Here is a 23,282-nt window from a genome sequence, read left to right as displayed (position 1 = left end):
GTTACAGACTTCTGTCAGGAGGCACCTAGTGTTTGGTTGTGTTTTTTTTTCCTTTAAAAATTTTTTTTATTGAAATATAGCTGATTTACAATGTTGTGTTAGTTTCAAGTTTCAGGTTACAGCAAAGTGATTCAATTATATATATATATATATATATATATATATATATATATATATCACATATATATAGAGATAGAAAGCGGGAAGCAGCCGCATAGCACAGGGAGATCAGCTCGGTGCTGTGATCACCTATAGGGGTGGGATAGGGAGGGTGGGAGGGAGACGCAAGAGGGAAGGGATATGGGGATTTATGTATACATATAGCTGATTCACTTTGTTATAAAGCAGAAACTAACACACCATTGTAAAGCAATTATCCTTCAATAAAGATGTTAAAAAGACCCATCTGTATATGGTTGTTTCTTTTTGTGATATTAGCAGTGATGATAATCAGTGAGTTCACTAGGGGTTTTCAAGTGATGATAATCTAATTCTGTCATTCCTTCTTCATTTATTAGCTGAAATATTTCTATAAAGAGAAACTTAGTTACCTTCAGATAGAGTTTGTATAGGAAAGGCAAGATAAATGCTTGATTTTTATTAGTTTTCAAAATAATGAGTTAGTTTCTCTAAAGATAAATCAATAACGTTTTAAAAATAATATTTTAAACTCATGGATTTCCTGGATTATTTCAATTGTTTGCAGTTATCCATCTTGGTGCTTAAATTGTCCTATCTTTGGCAAACAGGAGCCTCTACAAGTTGGTTTCTTTCAGTTATTTTTGCCATCACCTCATTACGCTTTGATAGCTTTCTTGCTGCTGGTAGAATAAGATGGTCCTGGCTCATATTATAAACTTATTGCCTCAGACCTGGAGTCATTCATTTCTTCAGGGAGCCCTGGTTCTGATTAGTGGGAGACCGTATTAGATGCCACAGCCTGGGTGCTAGAAGCACTATATTTTTATACTTTATCCATATTTCCGGGTGCACTTTTCCCCAGTCTGCTGCTTTTTTTAAAAAAATTATTTTTATTTTTTTATTTTTGGCCGCGTTGGGCCTTCGCTGCTGTGCGTGGGCTTTTCTCTAGTTGCAGGGAGTGGGGGCTACTCTTCGTTGTGGTGCACGGGCTTCTCATTGCGGTGGCTTCTCTTGTTGCGAAGCACAGGCTCTAGGCGTGGGTGCTTCAGTAGTTGTGGCACGTAGGCTCAGTAGTTGTGGCTCGCGGGCTCTAGAGTGCAGGCTCAGTAGTTGTGGCCTACTGGCTTAGTTGCTCCGTGGCATGTGGGATCTTCCTAGATCAGGGATCGAACCCATGTCCCCTGCATTGGCAGGAGGATTCTCAACCACTGAGCCACCAGGGAAGTCCCCCCGCCAGTCTGCTTCTTCTAAGTGCTGTGCCACATTCCACAGTGTGCAGTCTCTACACTGTGCAAACCCGCTTCTCCAATGATGGGGACCAAGATGGCTGCCAGCTCCCTGCTGCTGCAAACAACACAACAAGGAGCTTCCTTGAATACATCCTCTTATGGATCTGTATGAGAATCGTTTTTTTCTTTTAGGTCAATGTTATTATCCCTATTTTATTGGAGGAAGCCACCATGCAGCTAGGAATGAAAAAGAAGTTGGGGAAAGAGGAAAGAGGGAGGGTGTAGAAAGGGGAGATAGGGGCAGTTTATTTTTTATGTATTTATTTATTTGTTTAAAATTTATTTTTGGCTGCCTTTTTAAAAAAAGATATTTATTTATTTGGTTGCACCGGGTCTTAGCTGTGGTATGAGAACTCTTAGTTGTGGCAAGCAAGTGGGATCTTAGTTCCCCAACCAGGGATCAAACCCAGGTCCCCTGAATTGGAAGGTGGTGTCTTAACCACTGGACCACCAGGGAAGTCCCCAGAGTGGGGCAGTTTAGAAACTATGTTTCCCTGGTGTGTCTCTTGAGCAAGGGTTGCTCATTCTCTTGGGGTCCTGGTGTCATGGGTACTGGAGGAAGGACAGGTCAGGATCGGCATCCTCCTAGTTCCTCAGGATGCTTCCTTGCCTTTCTTCATGAGTCAAAAAGTCCCAGAGCTCTAAGGCTCATGCCATTGGGATATCTCCAGCTCTACAGTTGTACCTGTCATCTACACTTTGGGGTTTCTTCTGCACATTCACTGAGGGCTTTGGCAGGTAACTCTGCATCTTCTTCTCCATGTCATCACTTGTCAACTTCATCAACCATACGACCTATTCTGTACCACAGCCTCTCAAAGTCTTGGTCTCCTTTATACCAACAACACACTCTTTTCCACTTCAGAGGCTTGTTCCCATGGCTACACCATGAGAGAGACCAGCCAGGGCAAAGTCTTGCTGGCTTAGAAAGAAGGCCATTACCTCTACAGCACAGAGTGTAGAGCCCACAGTGCGAGATGAGGCCCCAGGGTTAGGCAGGACCCCCTCCCTCAGAACTTTGTAGGTCATCTTAGAGATATTCGCCTCTATTCTAAGAGAAATAAGAAGCTTCTGAAAGAGTTTAAATGTGGCAGAGAGGGTGGTATGGTTCGGTGATGGTGATGTGATCAAATTTGTATATTGAAAGAGCTGGGGCTTCCCTGGTGATCCAGTGGTTAAGACTCCGGGCTTCCAGTGTAGGGGACGCGAGTTTGATACCTGGTTGGGGAATGAAGGTCTCACACGCTGTGCAGCGCGGCCAAAAAAAAAAAAAAAAAAGAAAAGGAACAAGCCGGCCGGTGAGGAGGCTGTTGCTATGATCCAGTGAGAGTTAAGGGCAAAGACAAGTTGGCTACCTTGGGTCATCTTTAGGAGTAAAAATCACCAGGATCTGCTACTGATTTGGAAATGGAAGGAAAGAGGGAAGAAGAAGTCAAGTGTGATTCCCAGGTTTGCAGCTTGCCTGACAGGGTAGCAGGTGGGGCCATTCCCTGGGCAGGGGACCATGGGGAGAGGGCTTGAAGTTGGGTGTGATGGAGTGGAATGTATACAGGTTGGGGGGATCACACACACGCTGTTAGATGTTTTGAGTATGAGAAGCCTTTGGAACCAGCCGGTGAAGATTTGAGTCGGGGGTGGGGAGTGGCTGCACAGGTCTGGAGCTCAGCGGGGACGTCTGGGCTGAAGAGGGGACTTGGGCATCGTTAGTGCGTAGGTGGAAATTAAGCTGCAGTGTGGCTGAGATGCCCAAAGAGGGAAGTCAGGGGAGCGGAGAAGAGGGCCTGGGCCCAGCCTTGAGGACACCAGTGTTTAGTGGTTCTGTGGAGGAGAACGGACATGCAAAGGGGCCAGAAGGAGCCACCAGAGATGCAGGGAGAGATGCAGAGAGCACGGTGTCATTCATGGAGGCCACGGGAAGAACGAATTTCAAGAAGGGCATCTATCTCTGCTGAGAGAGAGAGGTCAGGAAAGATGAGGAATGAAAAATGTCTGCTAAATTTAGCAATGTGGAGTCATGAGTAAGCTTAGGAAGCGCTGTTTCAGCGAGGAGGTGGGCCAGAGCCTGGTGAGGTCAAGGAGAGTGTGGGACGTGAGAAGGAACAGAGGAACTTCTGGGAAGGTGATTTCAGGGGCTGGGATGACTCTACTGTGGGGCATGGTTAACCCCATTCCCCTGCTTCCTGCCAGGAATCTGGATGTGATGGCCTGCTGGACAGCAGCCATTTTGGGACCACAAGGAGGAGGAGGCCTAGAGACCTCAGTCCCAGCACCTTAAGCTGCTGGACCAGCCCCAACTCTTGCTCACCTCTGGGTGTTTCTTTACATGAGAAAAACAAAACCGTGTTGTTTGCAGCTGAAGATAATTTGTAACTGATATAGCACGTCACCTGTGTTATCTCACTTAATCCCCACCATGGCCTTTTGAGGTAGTGCTATTATTATTCCTATTTTACAGACAAGGAGACCAAAGCACAGAGAGGTTAAGAAACTAGGGTGACACAACTTAAGTGGCAGAGCTGAGATTTAAAAACAGGGTTTCTGACTCAAGATGAGGCTCTTAACTGCTGTGATGTTCTTTCTCAACAGCTATTATTGGTGATTTTGTTGTTATTATTGCTGTTAACCCTCTCAGAGGCCATTGGGAGATGTACTCGGGATGACCCCATCCATCTGTGTGTGTCTCCTTTGCTCTCACACTAATACCACACTCACAGCGCTGCTGACACCAGATGTGGGGGGTTTTCCCGCACCAGGCAGATCTGTGACACCAGCTGGGTGTTCTACCATGTAACTCAATTCTCACGCTATCTTCCAAGAGGTAGTGTCAGATCCCACAGGTTAAGGGCTCAGTCCCACAAGACTGCTCCCTACTTCAGATGCCAATCGTGAGTCATAGGTCCCCAGATTAGCCACAATTTCTGCCTGACTTGCCTGTAAATCGGAGGTTCCCATGACCCCCCTCCTTGTGTTCAATTAACTTGCTAGAATGGCTCACACAACTCAGGGAAACACTTAACATTACTAGTTTATTAAAGGATATGATAAAAGATACAGATGAACAGCCAGATAAAGAGATACACAGGGTGAGGTCTGGGAGGGTCCTGAGCATAGGCGCTTCTATTCCCATGGGGATGGCATGCATCGCCCTCCTGGCATGGATGTGTACACCCACCTGGAATCTCTTCAAATCTCACACGTTTGGGATTTTTATGCGGGCATGATTGACTATGAACTCCATTTCCAACTCTCCTTCCTTCTCAAGAGACTTGGGGGTGGGGCTGAAAATTCCAAGCTTCTAATTAAGGCTTCGTCTTTCCAGTGACCAGCCCCCTCCAGGGGTCATCCAGGAGCTCACCCAGAGTCGCCTCATTGGAACAAAAGACACTTCTATCACCAGGAAATTACAAGGGTTTTAGGAGACCTGTGCCAGGAACTGGGGGCAGAGGCCAGTACATATATATTTTATTATCTCACAAGGGAGATGATAGAATAAGGCTAAATCCCCTTTCAGGGAGGTAGGCTTATAGCTCGTACTTCATATAAGCTTTGAAATACCTAACAATTCTTTGCGTGCCTCCTCTGTTCCATGTTTGTGGAGATGGTATAGGTGGTAGGAATACAGAGAGTTGATGTGGAAGGTAATTTCTAAAACTATAATTCTACAGTTCCACTCTAAACACATTGTGGTGTAGTTCACATATGAAACAATCTTCCAGCTTAGGATCACAGGGGGAAAAGTGCTGAGATTAGGGAATCAGAACAGTCTGTGGAGGGGATCAAGCACCATTTCCACAGCTGTAACCATCCATCAGGCTCAGTGAGGAATGTGCACCCTGGGAGGGAATGATATTTATTGTTGTTCTGTTCAGCATGATGTCACTAAGGGGAATCGCTAAATCACCCAGTTCCAAGCAGAATAGAAAATCTGTCCAAGTTGTGCAAATGTTATTTAAAATCCTAGCCATCAGCCATGAGAAAAGTCCCTGCAGCCACATCAAAGAATAGAATAGTTTTCAAAGATGGTGCTTATTACTAAGTTGTTACTGCAAACATTCTTCCGCACAAATAGAGAAAACAACAACAACAACAATTTCCTGAAAATCAGCGCTGTGAAATCACATCCCCAGAATACTTATAATAACTGTTGGTGATCCACTTATCAGCATTTCAGTATGCATCTTGAGAAGGGAGGACCAGCTTGCCAGCGTGAGCGTGTGTCAACAATTAGAGGAGCTATTACCTTTGCTTAATGTAATTAAAAATCTAATTTAATAAAGAAAATTGCCTGATGGCTTGTACCTTTTTAAAAAAAGGATTGAATAAAATTTAGAATTTATTAATGCATTTACATCACTTATAATACTTTAAGCATTGGTCTACTATATACAAATTAAAACTTTGCATAGATAAATAACAGGTAATTCTGTTTTCCTCACCAAAATATTTAGGTTAAATAAAAAACTAATATTTACATTGCTTTTTTTTGCTTTCAATCATTGCCCTTTAGTGTCAAACATATGAAATTCATTTTTTAAATTTTAAAAATTAAAAAAATTGGGACTTCCCTGGTGGTGCAATGGTTAAGAATCCACCTACCAATACAGGGGACACAGGTTCGATCCCTGGTCCGGGAAGATCCCACAAGCTGTGGAGCAACTAAGCCCGTGTGCCACAACTACTGAAGCCCGCTCGCCTAGAGCCCGTGCTCGGCAACAAGAGAAGCCACCACAATGAGAAGCCTGTGCACCGCAATGAAGAGTAGCCCCTGCTCACCGCAACTGGAGAAAGCCCACGCGCAGCAACAAAGATCAAACACAGCCAAAAATAAATAAATAAATAAATATTTAAAAAAAATTTTTAAAGTTTATTTTATTGAAGGATAGTTGGTTGACAATGTTGTGTTAATTTCTACTGTACAGCAAAGTGGCTCAGTTCTATATAGTATATGTATATATATATTTTTTCCATTAAGGTTTTTCACAGGATAGCGATTATAGTTCTTTATGCTATACAGTAGGACCTTGTTGTTTATCCATTCTACATATAATTGAAATTCAATTTATTTCAGATTCTCCACGACCATCATCTTGATCATGAGAGCTTATTTTAAAAATGTGTCCATAATGAGTTTGCTGACACATACATTATGAAGTTAGAGTGAAAAGTTGGGGTATCTATGCATCTGCTGCTGCTATTGCTAATTCCCTCTGGCTAATAATTTCCATGAACAATGATTTAGAGTTGGTAGGGGGCGGAAATCCTTTCCACCAGTCATGTATATCATTCATTTTGGGTTCAGATAATAATGACCATCTCTCTACTTTAGATATCCTACATATTAAGTTAAATTAATTAATTTATTTACATTTTATTGGAGTATAGCTGATTTTCAATGTTGTGTTAGTTTCAGGGGTACAGCAAAGTGAATCAGTTATACATATACATATATCCACTCTTTTTTTAAAAAACTTTTTTCCCATATAGGGCATTACAGAGTATTGAGTAGAGTTTCCTGTGCTATACAGCAGGTTCTTATTAATTGTCTATTTTATATATAGTAATGCATATATGTCAGTCCCAATCTCCCAATTTATCCCTCCCCCCCACCCCCCCCACTTATCCCCGGGTAACCGTAAGTTTTTTTTTTTCTACATCCATGACTCTACTTCTGTTTTGTAAATAAGTTCATCTGTACCCTTATTTTTAGATTCCACATATAAGTGATATCATATGATATTTGTCTTTCTGTGTCTGACTTATTTCACTCAGTATAACAATCTCTAGGTCCATCTCTGTTGCTGCAAATGGCATTATATTGTTCTTTTTTTAATGGTTGAGTAATATTTCATTGCATATATGTACCATGTCTTCTTTATCCATTCCTCTGTTGATGGACATTTAGGTTGCTTCTATGTTCTGGTTATTGTAAATAGTGCTGCAATGAATATTGGGTGCATGTTATCTCTTTGAAATATGGTTTTTGCCGGGTATATGCCCAGGAGTGGGATTGCTGGGTCATATGATAGTTCTATTTTTAGTTTTTTAAGGAACCTCCATACTGTTCTCCATAGTGGCTGTACCAATTTACATTCCCACCAGCAGTGTAGGAGGGTTCCCTTTCCTCTACACCCTGTCCAGGATTTATTGTCTGTAGATTTTTGATGATGGCCATTCTGACCGGTGTGAGGTGACACCTCATTGTAGTTTTGATTTCCATTTCTCTAATGATTAGTGATGTTGAGCATTCTTTCATGTGTTTGTTGGTAATCTGTATATCTTCTTTGGAGAAATGTCTATTTAGGTCTTCTGCCCATTTTTGGATTGGATTGTTTGTTTTTTTGATATTGAGCTGCATGAGCTGTTTGTATATTTTGGAGATTAATCCCTTGTTGGTTGCTTCATTTGCAAATATTTTCTCCTATCCTAGGACTGTCTTTTTGTTTTGTTTATGGTTTTCTTTTCTGTGCAAAAGCTTTTAAGTTTAATTGGACCCCATATTTTGTTTTTTTTTTTTCATTACTCTAGGAGGTGGATCAAAAAAGTTCTTGGTGCTAATCAATGAATTTGGTAAAGTTGCAGGATACAAAAGCAATACACAGAAATCTCTTGCATTCCTATACACTAACAATGAAAGATCAGAAAGAGAAATTAAGGAAACAATCCCATTTACCATTGCAACAAAAAGAATAAAATACCTAGGAATAAACCTACCTAAGGAGGCAAAAGACCTGTACTCAGAAAACTATAAGATACTGATGAAATATACTACAAAGACGACACAAACAGATGGAGAGATATACCATGCTCTTGGATTGGAAGAATCAATATTGTGAAAATGACTATACTACTCAAAGCAATCTACAGATTCAATGTAATCCTTATCAAGTTATCACTGGCATTTTTTCACATAAGTAGAACAAAAAATTTTACAATTTGTATGGAAACACAAAAAACCATGAATAACCAAGCAACATCGAGAAAGGAAAATAGAGTGGCAGAATCAAGCTCCCTGACTTCAAACTATACTACAAAACTACACTAATCAAAACAGTATGATACCGGCACAAAAACAGAAATACAGATCAATAGAACAGGATAGAAAGCCCAGAGATAAACCCATGCACCCATGGTCACCTAATCTATGACAATGGAGGCAGGAATATACAATGGAGAAAAGACAGTCTCTTCAATAAGTGGTGCTGGGAAAACTGGACAGCTACATGTAAAAGAATGAAATTAGAACACTCCCTAACACCATACATAAAAATAAACTCAAAATTGATGAAAAGACCTAAATGTAAGACCAGACACTATAAAACTCTTAGAGGAAAACATAGGAAGGACACTCTTTGACATAGATATCCTACATATTTTAAATGGTACAACTTTCTGTAAGAGTGGGAATGGGATACCAAGGAAATGGGTGACTTGTGTTTTATTAGGGGAATTAGTAAAACTACACTGTATGCTTTGAGCACCCACTGTGTGCCAGGAACTTTGAATTTCTTATGATTATCACAACTCTATGAGGAAGGCTTATCAGCTGGGGAAACTGAGAGTCAAGATGGTGAAGAAACTTGCCAAATATCTCACTCCTAAGAGGGTCCAGAGATATTAGTTTAAGATAGCCCTGTTTAACACAGAATGGAGCTACTGGTTAAGGTGATAGGAAATAAATAAGAGGATAAAGAGTTGAAAGGAAAAAATAAAACTGTTTACACATGATATGAATATCTACATAGATAATCCAACAGGATCAGCCATTAGAACTAATAAGAGGACTTGCCAAGATCTTGCTGGATATGAGATCACTAACAAAACCCAAAAAAACCAATAGTATTTCTTACATCAGTCATATTCCATTAGAAATTTCAGTACAGGACTTCCCTGGTGGTCCAGGGGTTAAGACTCCGTGCTCCCAGTGCAGGGGGCACAGGTTTGATCCCTGGTTGAGGAACTAAGATCCCATATGTTGCATGGCACGGCCAAAAAAAAAAAAAAAAAAATTCAGTACAAATACGATACCACTGACAGCGTCAACAAATATCTAGATATTGGCATATCTAAAAATATACACAATCTTTCTGGAAAAAAAACCTCTGAGAATCAGAGGATCATCTATGGAGATGTAGTCCATGCTCTTGTTGGGATAATTTAATATTGTTAAATTTCTCTTAATTAATTTGTAAACTCAATGTAACACCAATAAAGATTCCAGTTGTATATATATATTTTTTTGCAGTACGCGGCCCTCTCACTGTTGTGGCCTCTCCCGTTGCGGAGCACAGGCTCCGGATGCGCAGGCTCAGAGGCCATGGCTCACGGGCCCAGCTGCTCTGCGGCATGTGGGATCTTCCCAGACCGGGGCACGAACCCGTGTCCCCTGCATCGGCAGGCGGACTCTCAACCACTGCGCCAACAGGGAAGCCCCCAGTTGTATATTTTGATGAATTCAATAACTGTAAATATGAACGATTTAAACTGATATAAACAATCAAAATGTAAAGAAGAACACCGGTCCACAAAAAAGTAAGCAAACTCTAGAAAAGGGCAAAGAATGGGAGGGTTATGCCCACTAGGTATTAGGACAATATCAAAGCCTTAATAATAAAGGCAATATGGAATGGACTTAACGGAAAAATGGATAGACCAATAGAACAGAGAGGACAGCTCTTAGAGGTATCTAAGCATATGTGGGAACTTAATCCAAAAAAAAAAAAAAAAAAGAATAATGGGAAAAGGATGGGCTGTTTAATAGAAGGTGTTGGGAAAACTTAAATAGAGAAAAATAAAACTGGACCCCACATAACATCACATACAAAAGTAGACCCCAGATGAATTAAATACATAACATTTAAAGGTAAACAACAAAGTTAACAGAAGTTGACGTTGGAGAGTATCTCTGTGATTTATGGATAGAAAAAGACCATCTAGACAAAACTTCCCAGCACAAGACATAGTTGATCATATCAAAATAAAGGACATCATTTTCAACTTAATAGAAAATAAGACAGAGGGAGATATTTGCAATGCTTAAGATATGACAAGGGACTAATATCTAAAAAATTCAAGGAATTCCTAAAAAAGAAGAAAAAGATAGGCATTTCCATAGAAAAATGGGCAAAGGATTCAAAGGAGCAATTTATAGAAGTGGAAACCAAACTTTACTATGAAAAGATGCTTCAGTCATTAGTAATAAGAGAAATGCAAACCAGAACAAGAAAGAGCTGGCAGGTGATATTTATTAGAGGCACTCTTAGACAGGTGGATTATGCCACCTGTTAGCAGGAATGTGGGGACACAGGGACTCATGCACTGCTGGTGAGAGTGTCGACCCACATAGCAGCTCTGATCGACCTGACAGTCTTAACCAAATTAAGGATGTGCACACCATATTTATACGTCAAAAACATGATCACACAAGTCCACTAGGAGACACGGACAAAGGTGCTCATTGTGGCATTGCTCGAGGTAGTGGGGAGTTGGAGGAGACTGCTGTGTTCCCATGGGGACATGAATAATACAAAGTGGTACATACATCGTGTAGGATTATGTAAAAACAGCCACATGGATGAGTCAACTTAGATCTGAATGAAATAAAAAAGGAATTGAACCCTGTAGCCTAATATCTATGTATGTGAGAGCTTACATTTTACCTAGGGTTCCCAGATTGAGCCCAAAACAAAACAACAACAAACTCAAAATGAATGTCCAGCTAAATCTGACTTTCAGATAAACAACGAAAAATTATACTAAAAATTATTACTTACACTAAAAGTTATGTATTGTTGATCTGAACCTCAAACTGAATTGGATGTTCTGTATTTTATCTGGCAGTACTAAGTTTACAAGAAAAATACTTATAAAAAATTCATGGGGCTTCCCTGGTGGCACGGTGGTTGAGAATCTGCCTGCCAATGCAGGGGACACGGGTTCGAGCCCTGTGCATCTGGGAAGATCCCGCATGCCGCGGAGCAACTAGGCCTGTGAACCACAACTACTGAGCCTGCGTGTCTGGAGCTTGTGCTCCGCAACAAGAGAGGCCGCGACAGTGAGAGGCCCGTGCACCGCGATGAAGAGTGCCCCCTGCTCACCACAACTAGAGAAAGCCCTTGCACAGGAATGAAGACCCAACACAGCCAAAAATAAATAAATAAATAAAATTTAAAAAAATGGTTAAGATGGTAAATTTTTTTAAAAATTCACATAAAAGGCATTAGAATGGTTGTTAAATCTGGCGGGTGTGTGTGTGTAAGTGTGTGTAAGTAGGGAAGGGGATAAAAATGGGAAAGACAAAACAAGAAAGGGCTTTGCACTAACCCAGGATGATCGTATGTCATATTTGAGGAGTGTGATTAATTCAACCCCTACATCTGAGGTCCAGTTTAAAAAAAAAGTAGTGTAAGAATCCAGTTGCCATCTCTCTAGTTACAGGTTCATATCTTTGAGGCCAGATGGAGGTGAGAAGGGCCTTGAATCAGAGAAGTAGGAAACCAACTACTCTGGAAAGGAGAAACTTACCAATTAATTTGAGGCAAGGAAGGTCCTATAAAAGCAATCAATCAATCAGTTGAAGAGCATTTAGAATTTAAAAGAGCCGGGGGGGACTGGCCATAGGAAATGGAACTGATTTCCCTGGAGCCCAGGAAGTGTCATTTCCTCCAAACACCTGTCTCTAATCTCTTGTTACCCAGAGCAGGACGTGTGAGCTTGAATTTCTGACAGCGCCCCAGCTGGTTCTGGTCTACAGCCAGGACAAGTGTTCCAGACCAGGAGGGAAAAGATAATTGACAAGGGACAATAGTAACTAGAATTATTTTATCATCTCTTAATTAGGGATTCAATAAAACTAGGTATACATTGTTCATGCTTATTGGTTCATATACACCTTATACACCTATCAAACCGAAAACAAATTTAGAAAAAAAGGCAAAGAGTAAGTGGGCACAACACCTAAATAAACAACATTATTTTGATGGGATTTATGATGAGGTTCTACTAAAAATAAATCACTATTGCTGGCTTAATAATGGAACGATATAGACTTGGATCTTGTTCTAGAATCTCTTTCTGTACTTTCACTTTAACAATACTAACGCAAAGACTGTTTCTTCTCATAGGAATGAGGCACAAATGGTATTGATAAAATCATGACTATATTTGCTAATGCTGGACCATCAGGCACTATTCGACCAAAATTTGGCCAGTGAGTAATTCCGAAGTGTTGACTTTAATGAAGTATCACTTGGTAATCTGTAGATGGCTAATGTTCGTGAAAAGATATGGTTAGCCTTATTAAAATCTACTTTAAATGGGGTTTCTCTTACTGTTTTTGGAATGGGAAAAGAAAATATCTTTTCTTTCTTGTTTTTTTTGGTAGTACGCGGGCCTCTCACTGTTGCGGCCTCTCCCGTTGCGGAGCACAGGCTCCGGACGCGCAGGCTCAGCGGCCATGGCTCACGGGCCCAGCCTCTCTGCGGCATCTGGGATCTTCCCGGACCGGGGCACGAACCCGCGTCCCCTGCATCGGCAGGCGGACTCTCAACCACTGCGCCACCAGGGAAGCCCAGAACATATGTTAAATGTATATTTACTACTTATTACAAATTGTTATGTGTAGACAGGACACACAAACTGCACCCGTTTCTGCAGCTAATTTGACACTAATGGCTACTTGCTGATCGCTTCAAATCTGTCTGCTTCTACTGCTTTGTGCCTTGGTCCTTCTGCTCGGACTACTTTCAAAATCTGCATATGTACACTGCCTTTATGCTACAAAATACAAGCAGGAGCACTCAAATCTTGCAGGTAACTTATAAAGGGGCGACTAGATAATGTACAATAGTCATATAATAGCAAACTGCAAATGCAAACAGAAAATTGTCATGCAGAACTGGTGGATCCCTGAGATGTCTGTGGATTCCAGTTTGAGAAACACTGGCTAGAAAATGAAACCATCTGTATATACCCTTAGAGAAGACACAGATAAAGTGACCTCTTATTCATTTCTCCAGATTCCAGAGAGAATATCAAACTGTGAAGATTCTGAAAGGAATGGAGAGGCAGAGGCCTAGGTAAGGGGTATAGGAATGAGAGTACCAGCCTGGAATGGTTAAGAGGAGAGGCAATATTGTTCCCCTCAGGTGGGCTGAGAATTCTCCAGTTCTTACCCTGAAGACAAAGTGAGGGGGGACAAAGGGAATTCAGCACTTGCTGTTGACAACAGCTAGATTAGGGGTAACTATGTGGAAAGACCCAGGGCAGCAATTAAGAGTTAAAGAGCAGGGGCTTCCCTGGTGGCGCAGTGGTTAAGAGTCCGCCTGCCGATGCAGGGGACGCGGGTTCATGCCCCACTCCGGGAGGATCTCACATGCCGCAGAGCGGCTGGGCCCGTGAGCCATGGCCGCTGAACCTGCGCGTCCGGAGCCTGTGCTCCGCAACGGGAGAGGCCACAGCAGTGAGAGGCCCGCGTACCGCAAAAAAAAAAAAGAGTTAAAGAGCAGCTAATCCAGTGCCCTAAGGCAAAGGTTCTCAACGTGGTTTCCTAGTAGCATCACCCTTTAAAGGAGTTGATGCATGGATCCGTCACTGGAGATTTGAATTAGCTGGTCGGGCTGGGCATCAGTCTTTGCAAAAGATCCCTGGGGGATTCTAATGTATAGCCAAGGTGGCCGACCAGTGTTTGAAGGGAAGCTTTCTCTATGGTATAATTACATTTAAGGCCACGTGTATTCATTTCTTTAATAGGCGCAAGGGAACCAACCCTTATGGAGTGCACTGTGCTCACTATTTAAATAATAATAATAATAAATAGTGATAGCAGCTACTATTTATTGAAAGCTTGTTATATGCCAGGTGTTATGTTAACCACTTGATATCCATTTAACCTTCACAACATCTCTGTGAAATGGATGTTATTATCTCCATTTTACAAATGTAGGCTCAGAGAGACCAAGGAATTTGCCTTAAATCACTCAAGGACAAGTACATAAACACATAAGTGAAAGTAATCACGTGCCCAAGGTCATGCAGGAAGGGGGACAGGATCTGAACCACGGCCTTTAGCTCTACCACTGTCACAATTAATTGCTATCTAAATGAACGCATTTAACAAGTATTTATTGACTGTGGACCATATATGTGCCTGACCCTAGGATAGATATTGGGGATGTGAAGATGGGCAAGGCAAAACTTCTGCTCTCCAATCTTATCAGAAAGACAGCTAATTCCAAAACAATGTGATCAATGCTATCAGGGTGACCGAATGCCCCTGTTTGCCCAGGATTCTTTGGTTTTAGCGCTAAAATCTTGAATTCTGGGCAACTCTTCAGTCCTGGGCAAACTGGGGCAGTTGGCCACCCTGGCTGTCTCGGAGCACTGTATGTGGGCTGGGGCTTGCATGGGATGGTGGGGGGTATCGCGGAGAAGAGATCAGGAAAAGCTTCCCAAAGGAGCTTATGTCTTTCTATAGAATGACTTGGAGTTCTTTTAGGTCAACAATGGAGGGGAGGGGGATAGGCAAGAGCGTTCCTGGTGGAAGAACCAGGAAATAGCTCCGGCTAAGGCTTGCAGGGGAGGAGAGCAAGCAGTTTCGTAGAGTTAAAGAGTTTGGGGTGCACGGGGGTCGGGGGGTGTTTGATGAAGCTGGGGATGGGGAAGCTGGGGCCACACTAAGGCAGTGGGACTCTAGTGGGCAAGGAGCTCACCTTAAGGGTTTTCAGCAAGGGAGAATTGCGCTCGATTTTGCATTTGAGAAGATGAGGCCGGTTATGAGAGTAGGGTGGGAGTTACAGTTGCAAGACTATTATAACATGGGTGAGACTGGAGGACAGGAAAGGATGATGACAACAGCAACGACAATATCTAATGCCTATTGATGACTCGATATGTCCCAGGCACCGTGCTGAGCCCTTCTCGTGCATTATCTCGTTTAATCCTAACATCGAACTCTTTAGTCAGCTGCTATTTTTATGCCTCTGTAACAGACGAGGCAATTCAGACTTAGCTGAAACTTAGTTAAAAAAGTCGCACAGGGTAAATGGCAGAGCCAAGATGCAAACTCTTGCTTTCTGACTTTCCATACGCTTAACCACACATTACCTGATGGAAACTAAGGCGGTGCGTATTGGTTCGTTGACTGGAGCAACATTTATGGAGCACTGACTATGTGCCGGGCACATTTCTGGCTGATGAGGATACAGCAGTGGACAAAACCTACACAGTTCCTGACTTGATGGCTGTTACATTTGTGTGTGTGTGTGTGTGTGTGTGTGTGTGTGTGTGTGTGTGTTGGGAAGATGGATGAGCAAGCGAACCAGTCAGTATAACTTACTTGTGGATGGCTTTAGACTCCATTTCAAGGGAGAAGAGAAAGGATTTGGGGATGTGGGAGTGAGGGGTGTGGGGAGGAGTGTAGGGACATCTAGGTTTCTGGCTCTGCCATCTGCTGTGCGCTGGCAGCAGAGACACGGAGCTCGGGACAGACCTGGGGGGAGGACAAGAGCCCAGTTTTGGACATGTCGAGTTGGAGTCTCCTGGAGTCGAAAGCTCTGAAAGATGGTCATGGGGAAAGTTGAGAAAGTCATTTAAAGCTGGGGCCATGGTTGAGGACCCCGGGGGAGGGTGCAGAGTGAGAAGAGGTCTCAGGTGGAAACCCTGTAGACTGAGCTAAGGGCAGAGGAACCAAGGGCAGAGGAGAGGGGAACCAAGGGCAGAGGAGAGGGAGACAAAGGTCAGAGGGAGAGTGGAAAACCCAGAGAGAAAGAGGCCCTGGCCCTCCAGGGAGCAGAGAGCTCCAAGGCAGGCAGCCCTAGCATCATCAAATGCCACTTAGAGGCCCAGGGAAGGAGCAGCTAGAGATGTTGGGGGCCAGGACGGACACACACAAAGTTGAGGGGATGTTTTCGAAAGCGATGGGAGCCCAGAATGGGAAGTATCTAGTACAGGACTGAAGGCACAGGAGAAAGTGGAGGCAATTCGTGGAGCAACGCCTTAGAGGAGATGGAGGAGACAGGATCCAGAGGAAAGGCAGAGGGAGCGGTCTTGAATGGGCAGGCGTATTCCAGGGACCAGAGGGGAGCAAGGAAAGAGGAGTAGGGATGCAGAGCCGTACTTCTTGGGAAGCAGATGGCTAGGTTGTTTGTGAGATGGAAGGGTCCAGAGTGGGGCTAGGAGGTATGCACAGAGAGGTAGAGGTTTGAAATTCACACAGTGCCGCTCGGGACCACCTCAAAATCGATCTCTCCTGCGTCTCCATCTCTTCAAGAGCTCTGCCTGGGAATTCAAAGATGCATTTGTACAAATGTGAAACTTAATTCTGGCCTTCAGTGAGAGGCTGACAATGCCAGTTGTGGGATCCCAGCGGGATAGGAATGCAGGGGATGTCTCCGGACATGGGGGTGACCCTGAGACGTGCAGAGACAACAGCTGGTGAATTTTCAACAAGCAGCCTGGAGTCTGCCTCACATTCGCTATTCGTTTTACAAACAGCCATCGGAAGGGTGAACTGCCCCTCCCACCGCCCCTGCCTCCCCCTCAGCTTTTCTGGGGAAAGAAGTCTGTAGCCTGTTTAATTCTGCCCAGGTGGTCTTTGCCTCTCAAAAGTCTTCATTCTGAGCAGAAAACGAGTGAACGTGACTTTGATGTGTAGGAGACAAATAACTGAACTGCAGAAGGAGCTGTGGGTAGTCCGCCCTCAGCTCAGAGACTGGGGCTCTCCCCACATTTGCACCTCAGGACTTTGTGTCCTCTCAAAATCCCAGAAAAAGTTTCTCTGTGGGTGGCACTTTTTCCACAGCGTGACCGGCTGGGAGGGCTCCATCAGCCAGTGCTATGTCATTATTGGTTGTTGGCGGGCTCTCCTAGGGGACACTTGAGAAACTTTGATAGAAATATTTCTCTTTGGCAACAGCCCGCTGTTTCCATGGTTTGACAATACTAACCAGATGTAAAGTCGGCCAGCAAAGGAAAGGCCTGCCCGGGGGGGAAAGAAGGCCCTCACACACTCACGTCCAGCCCTGGGCAAGTTAGATAACCTCCTTTGGCCTCCGTTTCCTCATCTTTGAAATGGAACAATAATACAAGCTCTAATTACTTACTGTTGTGAGAATGAGCGTTAAAGGACTTTGCAAAATTTTGAGGTTTTTTTTTTTAAATAAATTTATTTATTTTATTTATTTATTATTTTTGGCTGTGTTGGGTCTTCGTTGCTGCCTACGGGCTTTCTCTAGTTGCGGCGAGCCGGGGCTACTCTTCGTTGTGGTGCACGAGCTTCTCATTGCAGTGGCTTCTCTTGCTGCGGAGCACAGGCTCTAGGTGCGCGGGCTTCAGTAGTTGTGGCTTGTGGGCTTCAATAGTTGTGGCTCGTCGGCTTCAATAGCTGTGGCTCGCGGGCTCTAGAGCACAGGCTCAGTAGATGTGCTGCACTGGCTTAGTTGCTCCGCGGCATGTGAGATCTTCCCCGACCAGGGCTCGAACCCGTGTTCCCTGCATTGGCAGGCGGATTCTTAACCACTGCGCCACCAGGGAAGCCCTTGAGTTCTTTTATAAAGAGTAATTGGAGGGTATATTTTAGAAACAAATGAAATAAGAAACAAAGCAGAACTTAAATGTAATGATGTTAATTTCACTTGGGTGTAATAGACTGTTGTCATTCTTAGAGATCTACTAATTTAAGTAAATAGTCCTCTCACCTGATACTGACAGAATTTTTTTTTTATTGAAGTATGGCTGATTTACAGTGTGTTAGTTTCAGGTATACTGCAAAGTGATATACATATATATATATATGTACGTACATATTCTTTTCAGATTCTTTTCCATTATAGGTTATTACAAGACATTAAATATAGTTCCCTGTGCAATCAGTAGGCGCTTGTTGTTTATTTTATATAGAGTAGTGTGTATCTGTTAATCCCAAACTCCTAATTTATCCCTCCTCCCTTCCCCTTTGGTAACCATAAGATAGTTTCTTTTTTTTTTTTTAATAAGATTGTTTTCTACGTCTGTGAGTCTGTTTCTGTTCTGTAAGTTCATTTGTATCATTTTCTTAGATTCCACATATAAGTGATAGGTGATATTTGTCTTTCTCTGTCTGACTTAACATCACTCAGTGTGATAATCTTTAGGTCCATCCACGTTGCTGCAAATGGCATTATTTCATTCTTTTTTATGGCTGAGTAATATTCCATTGTGTGTGTGTGTATGTGTGTGTATTTATCACATGTTATTTATCCATTCATCTGACAGAATATTTTTAACCTAATTTTTTGAACAGGTAATGAACTCACAGTGTTTAATATTCCAAACGTGTGAAAGGGTATAGAGTCACCATTTTCTCCCCTGCCCCATCCCAGCAATTCAAGCTCCCTCTGCAAAGGTATGGTGACCAACTGGTCCTGGTTTGTCTGGAACTTTCTGGCTTAGCACTGAAAGTCCTTAGCAAACTGGTTGGTCACCCAATGTCATAGACAACTGACATTATGGGTCTGTTGCGTGTCCTTCTGGAGGTAATTTGACAAGAGCGACCTTACTATTTACAAAATCATCACGGGTGACAAAATAAAGATGTCATAAATGACTGGCGCATAGTATTGGGGAAGGAGGAAACCATGATAACACGAGGGAACAAATCTTATCATCTAACAGTTGTTTCAAGTATTTCCAGCTCTGGAATTGCTATTCCTCTGCAAAAGAAATCTCCCTGTCAGGCTTGGGAAAAAGAGTCCCGTAAACGGTAACAGTCTGTGACCCCATTTCCCATAACTGTGGTTGACCAGAGACTCCATTAGCCTTTTGTTTATAATCCATTTTTGTGCGGTTAAAAAAAGCATTTGTGTACTGGGGGTTTGGATTTCATAAATATGCTTATTTGCCAAGTTATCTTCTAGATTTCCCTGTGTGAATGCAGCTGATTTGGGAAAGCCCAGTTTCAGAGAAAGCATAACAACTGTCCTTATCAAGTGTGAACTGAGAAAGACATCGGGAGGCCTTTTCCAGGCTAAAAATAGACCTAGAACTCCGTGTATTTTAGCTTCAGGACTTTTTACAAACCGTCTGGCAAACCAGCACATTATTATTTTATGAATAAGGCATCAACGTTCATTTTAAATGTTCTGGCTTCAGGCTATTTTACTTTCGTGCAAAAAAAGATGAATTATTTATAAAAATAGGCATGAATATCATATGATAATACCCTGAGTTCTAGCAGGGAGTAAAATGAGCTGCAGCTGGTGCTGTCAGCTCCCCAGGAGAGCTGAGCGGGAGCAAGTTGAGGGCGGGGCTGCAGCCTTCAGAAGGGGCTGATTGCTGAGATGCAGCTCTTTCTCTTGGGAGGATGGTCAAGTCTCCCCACTCTCACTCACGCTCTCTCCCTTATCCTCCTTCCCTTCCTCCCTCTTTCTTCCTCCCCCCTCCCCTCCCCTCCCCATCTCTCCCTCCCTCCCTCCCTTCCTTCCTCCTTCCTTCCTCCCTTCCTTCCTTCCTCCTTCCCTTCCTCCCTTCCTTCCTTCCTCCTTCCTTCCTCCTTCCTTCCTTCCTTCCTTCCTATTTCCTCTCTTGCTCCCTCCCTTCCTTCCTTCCTTCCTCCCTTCCTTCCTTCCTTCCTTCCTCCCTTCCTTCCTTCCTATTTCCTCTCTTGCTCCCTCCCTTCCTTCCTTCCTTCCTCCCTTCCTTCCTTCCTTCCTTCCTATTTCCTCTCTCCCTCCCTCCATCTCTCTCTGGCGAACTTCAGAAACCACAGTACAGAGATCCTTTCTAAACTCAAGTGTGGGCAGACGCTGGTTTTATGGAACTATTTGTATTCAAGTTATTTACCCTCCTTAAGCCTCAGTTTCTTCATCTGTGAAAGGAGGTGATAATTGTATCTTCTCCCTAGGCCTGTGTTGAGGAGCAAATGAGACAAATATGGAAAGTGCCCAACGCTGAGTAAATAATAAACATTAGCTGTTATTAGAGCCTGCCCACTAGGGAACACACAGGGTGGGGTGTGCACGTGGGCGGAAGTCACAGTACTTGGACATGGAGAGGCTAAGGTGACCAACTCTTCCTGGTTTGTCCAGGACCAGCCTGGACAAAAATTTTTTTTTAAATTTTTGTTTTTTTTAAATTTAAAAAATTTAAAAATTAAAAAAAAATTTTCGTTTTAGTTTAGAATTCTTTTTTATTGAGGTAACATTAGTTTATAATATAACTGTCACGTGTACAACATTATATTTCTGCATCATACCCTACAGTGTGCTCACCACCAAAAATTTAGTTTCCATCCATCGCTATATAGTTGCTTGTTTTTAAAATGGAAAGTCCTGCATCCTGGGAACCCTCAGACCAAACACACTGGAGCCTGGTCACCCTCCTGAGTCAGGTTGGGTTGAATTTGTCCGCTTTTAGGTTTCCTCCCTTCTCATCCCGAGACTGTCACGGGGCCAGAGCTCCAGCCTGCGTGCAGTTACCTGTTCTCTGGATTACGAGGGGGAGAGTAGAAGGGGGAGGAGAGGCACGCAGAAGGGGGAGGAGAGGGCCACCTACCTGCCCGGAACAAGTTCTGCGTGACTCCATCTGCCCCGCCTGGCCACTGGGTCATAGAGTATTGTGACAGAATGACCATGAGGCCGGGCCTTCCCGTTCCTCCCTGCCACCTGACCCCCTCAGTTGGGTTACTCCAAGCCTCCCAGCTGACCCCAGAGAGATGGGAGGAACTGTGCAAGCACGTAAAAATTAGAGAGATACAATTCCTTTTATTATGTGGAGGGCAAAAAAATGTGTATAAAGTGGCCCATTTTAGAATTCGATTTGAACATGGCATTTCACTGCTATTCCAGGAGTATGTTTTATACCAGTGACTGAGGCCTGTGCAAAAGAGGTTTTTTTTTTTTCAAAAGAGGTTTTGAACGAGGTTCCAGAAGTTCCTCCCTCTAAGCCAGCGCTGCTCCTCTAAATGCATTCTGAGATTCACAGCACTGTGGCGGCTTCAGCAGCCAAGAACAGGGCATTTCCCCAGGCGTGTGGGGAGGGAAGCAGACCACAGCGGGCTGCTGTGACGGCTAAAGAGATGCCGTGTATGAGGTTGAGGCTGGTACACAGTGGGCACTCGATAAATATTAGCTCTCTGTTTGAACTTCTCCAGGAATGATTGTATAGTACACTCAAAACCTATTACCTACTCTCCCTGACCCTTTTCTCTTGGGTCTGGAAACTTTATTTACTAGTGATTAGATTACCAGATTGTCTGCAAATCGAATGGCTTTCATTAAGGCCAGAGGCCACATGTCACATGCTTCCTCCCCCGCTATGGTGCCCAGCCTATAAAATATCTGCTGCTGTGGTAAGAAGCTCTCCAGAGGACATGTGCTCTGCTGACATAATGAGGAAAAGATGAAAGACTGGCCAAGTCACTGTGGGGTCGCCCCCCACCTCCTCCGGGTTTCTTGCTGAGTTGCATCCACTTCTTTGCCACGGGTGCCCTTCACCTCCTCCTCCAAATGGGAGCAGAAAGCCACCCCTCTCCAGGCCAGCCCTTTCTCCCACTGCCGAAGCACGTGTGTCCTTCTGATGTCCCTAAACTGAGACACTGCTGTGAGCCTCCGTTTCTTCATCTGTGAAATAGGGTTGGAAGGTCAAGTGCGATTACGCATGTAACGCTCAGTGAATACCGGTCACTATTATCTGGAACTTCTTTAACCCCATTAAATCTGTCCTTAGAAATTATTTCCACTAGAGAGTGTTGGGTGTGTGTGGGGGTGTGGATCAGAAAGGGAGGGAGCCTGCTCTGAGGTTCTCGAGCCCGCCTTTCCCATTTTCCTTACCCACGATCTGAAGTCTGATCTCTGGTCACCTTTGGTAAACCTTTCTCCCAAAGCTATATTAAGAAGAAGGGGATTCGTGTCATTATCCATTTTAGGCAACAAAATAGTTCAGATTAAAATATATACTACAGGTTAAAAAATTATAAAATGAATACATGCTTATTGTAGAGGCTAGAAAATTCTGTAAGGAAAAGAAGAAGATACAAATGCCCCATGACTGACTGCACGCTTAGGGATAGTTGCTGTTAATGTGTTGATATATTTCCTTCCAATCTTTATTCTTGGATGTCTTTTCATTTTAAGTCAGCTGTTAGTCCCAGGGAACAGAGAATCTTCTTCTGAAGATTAGGGTTAGGTTACTTGCCTGAGACCAATCTCCTCAGGGCTGACAGATATGAAACCAGGAATAGGTGAGAGCTGCCCCATGGTTGTTCCTCCTCTGAATTCAAAGGAATTTAGACTATTAACTAAGGTAGCTAGTTTTGCTCCTCAGCTGCTGCCCCTGGAGGCGTCCCAAGCAGGTTACTGGAAACTCTCTCCCTTGGGTACCGGTGAGCCTTGAAGGTTGGAAACACAATTTATAGTTAAGTATTTTCAGTTATTTCAATGTTCCTTCTTCATTGCTCTGATATCTTAATAATTAGCATTTGCTGAGCATGTACCATTTCTTCAATGTCATGTTAAGCATGTTACAAGTATTAACTCATTTAGTCCTGGAAATACTCTCATGAGATAGATTCTCTTATTATCCGTATTTTATTGATGAGGAAACGGAGGCATAAAAGGTTTAAGCAAGGTCACACAACTAGTAAATGGTGTACTGGGACTAAATTACTTCTCTTGTGTTTGCTGTGTGTGTGTGTGTATATATATATATATATATATTATATTATATATGGGCATGTATATATAAGTACCTCTCTTATCTTTCCATTTATCCATCCTTCTCTCTCTCTCTCTCTCCCCCTCTTCTCATTTGATCTGTATTATTTCTGAAGAATTTTCATCTAAGTTTGAAGTGGCCTCCCTCAGTGGTGTGTGAGCCTTGGTG

This window comes from Delphinus delphis, chromosome 2, assembly GCF_949987515.2.
Source record: "Delphinus delphis chromosome 2, mDelDel1.2, whole genome shotgun sequence".
Lineage (NCBI taxonomy): Eukaryota > Metazoa > Chordata > Mammalia > Artiodactyla > Delphinidae > Delphinus > Delphinus delphis.
The sequence above is the reverse complement of the archived record's forward strand: the minus strand, read 5'-3'. Positions refer to the sequence as shown.